Below are 4,802 nucleotides of genomic sequence, written 5' to 3'. Positions count from 1 at the left end.
CTACTGGGGATGCTGAGATGGGAGAATCATTTGAATGGTAGGGAGGGAAGGGGGGTCGCTGAGGTTGCAGTGAGTCAAGATCGTGCCACTGCACTCCAGCCTGGACAACAGAGCAAGACTCCATCTCAAAAAAAAAACAAAAGCAAAAACAAAAACTTTGTATTCATTGAGAAGAAATTGTTTATTGCATTATTTTTTCACTTGAGAAGCTGATATTTCAAAAATGGTTAAGAACACAAACTAGCAGGCTGCCCATGCCAACCATGCCCCACACATCCCACATGCGGGTCCACACCCGCCATGGCCACGGTTCAAGATGGTGGCTGGTGGACAGCAAAGGCTTTGATGAATACATGAAGGAACTAAGAGTGGGAACAGCTTTGTGAAATACGGGCACAATGGCCAAACCAGATTGTATCATCATGTGCGATGGCAAAAATCTCACCATAAAAACTGAGAGCACTTTGTAAACAACACAGTTTTCTTGTACCCTGAGAGAGAAGTTTGAAGAAACCACAGCTGACGGCAGAAAAACTCAGACTGTCTGCAACTTTACAGATGGTGCATTGGTTCAGCATCAGGAGTGGGATGGGAAGGAAAGCACAATAGCAAGAAAACTGAAAGATGAAATTAGTGGTGGACTGTGTCATGAACACTGTCACCTGTACTCAGATCTATGAAAAAGTAGAATAAAAATTCCAGCATCATTTTGGGCAGGAAATAATTACAAGAATGAACAAGCTCAGTTCAATGAACAAATCCCCATAGTGCTTCCTTTTTTTCATTGCGTTTAGTTATGTCTATCACAAACATTTTACATTTACACACAGCTATTTCAAAGTGTTGGATTGATCAAGATAATCCCTTTGGTTAATAAATAAATATGTTTGTGCTAGGAAAAAAAAAAGGGCACAGACTACGTAGCCAGATTGCCAGATTACTTGGTTTCAAATTCTAACTCTGGCACTTGCTAGCTGTGTGATCTTAGGCGAGTTACTTAACTTGTCTGTGCCTTGGTTTCTTCATCTATGAAATGGAGATAATACTACTACTTAATGCATAAAGGGCTACATTTACGTGCAGTACTGGTATTGTGAGCATTTTTCTTTAAAGGTCTTTATGTTGTTGAGAAGCACATTGAACTGCTTAGAGAAAAATGTTTATGATATCAAGATAGTTAGGGTACAAGTGTATAGACAAAATTGTCCATGAGTGGATAATAGTTAAAAATGAATTGTCTGTAATCCCAGCACTTTGGGAGGCCGAGTGGGCGGATCACAAGGTCAAGAGACCAAGACCATCCTGGCCAACATAGTGAAACTCCATCTCTACTCAAATATAAAAATTAGCTGGGCATGGTGGCATGCTTCTGTAGTCCCAGCTTCTCAGGAGGCTGAGGCAAGAGAATTGCTTGAATCTAGAAGACGGAGGTTGCAGTGAGCTGATATCGCGCCACTGCACTTCAGCCTGGTGCCTGGCAACAGAGCGAAACTCTGTCTCAAAAAAAAAAAAAAAAGAATTGTCAAAAAAACTACAAATATTAGCCGGGCATGGCAGTACCTGCAGTCCTCCTGCAGGGCAGTACTCCTGCAGTCCCTGCTACTTGGGAGGCTGAGGTGAGAGGACCACTTGGGCCCAGGAGGTTGAGGCTGCAGACAGCCATTGATGGCAACACTGTACTCCAGCCTGGGTGACAGAGCAAGACCCTGTCTCAAAAAACAAAAAGAATTGTGACTATATAGAGATTCATGTACTATACATACACAGGCACTCCTGTATATTTTTGAAATTTCTGTAACAAAAAGTTTTTAAAGTATTTTAAATTATACCTGGAATATATGATTATTACAGCAAAATTCCATTCTTATATGGATGTGTATTAATATAAAATAGATCTGTACATGGATCTATTTTAATGCTATTTACATTTACCCCCTTTTCTATTCCTAGGGCATAATGAAAAATAAGCAATAGAGATTTATTCTTTACATCTATAGTTGGCTTAGAAGAAAAGACAACTGAAGTCATACAAGGAACTGTTATCAAAGAAGATGGAAGGCTCATCTACCATGTTGAAGTGAAGAATCTGATTTAGCATCCAGGTCCTATGACCAAAAGCTTTCAGGACATGGGAATAAAACTTCAAACTGCAGTTTATATAAACAATCTGAGTAAGCAGTACAGTATAATAGAGAATAAAATGTAGTCAGGTAATAAATATTAATAATAATAGTTCACATGTATTGAGGAGATATTATGTGTGAGGTACAGTCACAGTGGTTTTACATTTGTTACCTCATTTAATCCTGTGAACCATGCAACCTATGAAATAGGCATAATAATAATTCACTCCATTTTATAGGTGTGGAAACATTGGCCAAGAGAGGTTAAGTAGCTAAAACCTGCTACATAAGACTGACACTAATGCTATACTTTTCTTTCCCAAACATCACTGGCTCAGGAACTCAGAGGCTAAAAGTCTTTACCAGGCAGACAAAAAAAAAAAAAATGCCCATCATCCTTCAATCAGCTGGTTTCTGTAGGAGCCAACACATCCAACCCAACAGTCTGACTCCAGAGCCCTGACCCTCAACCACATCACTATAGAAGACCTAGGTTCAAGTCCTGACTCCACTAAGGTTTTGAATCTTGTGCAAATTGCCCAACTTTTAGGTCCTCCTGAGTCCTTTCCCTTGCTTTGTTCTTCCTGGGTGTTCTGCCTGAAGCTATAGATGGTGCCTTTTTGAAGACCTCAGCATCTCTGGGTTTCAGCAACTACCACAATGAGGCAGGAAAACTATCCACAAACTCTGGATCACCAACTGGTTGTTGTTAGGTACTGCCAGGGATTGCTTACCAACACATGGCTAAAGCAGTTGCTGCCAACCCTGGCTGCACATTAGATTCACCAAGGGAGCTTGTAAAAATCACCAATGCCCAACTCTACTCCCAAACCAATTAAATCAGAATCTCTGGAGATGGAGTCTGGGCACTATAATTTTTTTTAAGTTACCCAGATGATTCTATTGAATCCAGTGTTGACAGCTGCTGAGCTAAAAGATGAGAAAACCCATAGGCACGGGGATTTAATAAAACCCAAATAACCTAAATATTCAAGTAAACCTTTCGAAATGATGCTTCCCATATTACTGTACTCTATATCTGCTTATTTTTTAAATCCTAATTCCAAAATTAATTATGTAAGTATACTATTCACAAATGTACAAGGTACACATACATGTTTATGCACATATACATAAGCACAAACACACATGTGATAAGTATGCTCGTGTAAGTGCATTATTTTCATGCCACCACAGCCACATATGCTATAGCTCTGGTTTTGGGATAAAATCAGCATCAAAATATCAGTCGTATTTTCATTCTACCACCATACACACACACCATACACACACACACACACACACATATACACACGCACTCACACACACACCACTTCCTTCTAGTTCTCCATAAGTCTGGGATCCCACATTTGCATCTTTCTAAAATTGAAGAACAAAAACACAGGAAGTCATTTCAGCTGCTGACAAATGAGATTAACTTGACTCTAGGTATAGCCATATACCTAAATCAAGGAAGTAAATGCCTTAAATTTCTGCTGCTTTCCTATTGTCATTTAAATTGGAACATCTTAATTTTTATAAGAACTACTGTTGGATTTTTATATCGATGTGAATTCAATAACTTTTCCTGTCTCACACAAAGAATGTAATGTGCACAACTGGAAAGAAAAAAGGCAATCGTATTCAGAGGTTTAAAATAAATTAAACATTCCTTCCACGTTTTTCTGGATGACTTACCTCCATAGATTACATCTTTTGTACTATGCCATTTGTTTCCCCCAACCGTTTCTATATGGTGTAATATGCTCCATTGAACTCAAAGGGTTAGTGAAAGGTCAAGTGAACAGAGAAAATATTTAAAAAATGTAAAGAAAAAGCTGCAATTTGGTCTTGGTTGGTATATACAAAAATTATTTAAGTGTACAGAAATTTCATGGAAAAGACAGAAGACACCATCATTCTGTTCAGGTTACATTTTACACAAAGCTCAATGTAAGAAGACACTTAAGCCACTTTAAACATGGTGTCTCCTTATTACTCATGTCTCCTCTTCCTTGCATAAGCAATGAAGAAGCAATGATATTAGGAAATGATATTAGGAATTGATATTAGGAATTATATTTCAACGTATAACTTTTATATGTTTTATAGTTCTCCATATATAACTTTTATATGTTTAAATATAATTCCTAATATCAATTGCAATGATATGAGGAAAATGTTTGAATATAATTCTTGTAGCATGTAAGAACAAATGGATAATTTACAGTACAAAAATTAAAGATAAACATAAACAGGACTTCAGCTGGGCTTGGTGGTGTGCACCTGTAATTCCCAGTTGTGCAGGATGCTGAGGCAGGAGGATTGCTTGAACCCAATAGTTCAAGGATGCAGTGAGTTATGATCACATCTGTGAATAGCCACTGTACTCCAGCCTGGGCAATATAGCAAGACCCTGTCTCTTAAAAAAAAAAAACACAGAAATACAATAAATAGGGTTGGATTATCTCTCCTCATGGACCTATGAACAATTCAAGCACATCCTTTACAACATGTCCAGTTTGTCTTAGTACCTTAGATGTTTAAATCTGAAAAAGCTAATAAAGCTTACTACTGCAAAAGCCAGTAGGTATCAACAAAACCACAACAATCCATGTACAGATTCAGCTTCCAGATGGCTCTTCAAATTCCTCCATTAGTAAGGTGAGGAATGGGTGC

The 4,802-nt window shown here is 38.2% G+C and overlaps 1 pseudogene; it reads left to right on the top strand.

Moving 5' to 3' along the window:
- The first annotated feature begins 281 nt into the window (after window positions 1–281).
- LOC108592348 (fatty acid-binding protein 5 pseudogene) lies at window positions 282–693 on the top strand (annotated as a pseudogene).
- Window positions 694–4,802: the final 4,109 nt, after the last annotated feature.

The sequence above is a fragment of the Callithrix jacchus genome, chromosome 6 (assembly GCF_049354715.1).
Source record: "Callithrix jacchus isolate 240 chromosome 6, calJac240_pri, whole genome shotgun sequence".
Classification (NCBI taxonomy): Eukaryota; Metazoa; Chordata; class Mammalia; order Primates; family Cebidae; genus Callithrix; species Callithrix jacchus.
The sequence above is the reverse complement of the archived record's forward strand: the minus strand, read 5'-3'. Positions and strand labels throughout refer to the sequence as shown.